General features: G+C 36.9%; 1 protein-coding gene and 1 long non-coding RNA gene across 8 annotated transcripts in view; one reads left to right on the forward strand and one right to left on the reverse strand.

Annotated features, from left to right (window-relative positions):
* LOC119591975 overlaps nucleotides 1-145 on the forward strand; it is a 47,801-nt gene extending 47,656 nt beyond the window's left edge. Inside the window, exon 3 of the long non-coding RNA XR_005230387.1 lies at nucleotides 74-145. This is a non-coding gene — a long non-coding RNA (uncharacterized LOC119591975). The remainder of the gene's footprint in view (nucleotides 1-73) is intronic.
* LOC119591973 (DNA-directed RNA polymerase II subunit RPB1-like) overlaps nucleotides 1-233 on the reverse strand; it is a gene marked incomplete at its 3' end in the record, with an annotated part of 21,999 nt that overhangs the window by 18,921 nt on the left and 2,845 nt on the right.

A 233-nucleotide genomic window follows, 5' to 3' on the forward strand; every position in this document is an offset into this window, starting at 1 on the left:
ACTCTTGCAATTATTATGAGCTATATAAAAGTTTGATATCTGAAAGTAGCAAATGATATTTATTTCTCTACAGAAAAATTGGTGCCTGGACATCGCTATATATACGTGCACATTGCTGGTGGACGAGCTTTTGTAGACCTCAGAATAAAACATCCAGTCAATGTACTCTGTTAATCATCTTGCAATTCATGAGTCAGAGGCAAGGACAGGGAATCTTTTTGCACACACACATC

Source organism: Penaeus monodon, chromosome 29 (genome assembly GCF_015228065.2).
Source record: "Penaeus monodon isolate SGIC_2016 chromosome 29, NSTDA_Pmon_1, whole genome shotgun sequence".
Classification (NCBI taxonomy): Eukaryota; Metazoa; Arthropoda; class Malacostraca; order Decapoda; family Penaeidae; genus Penaeus; species Penaeus monodon.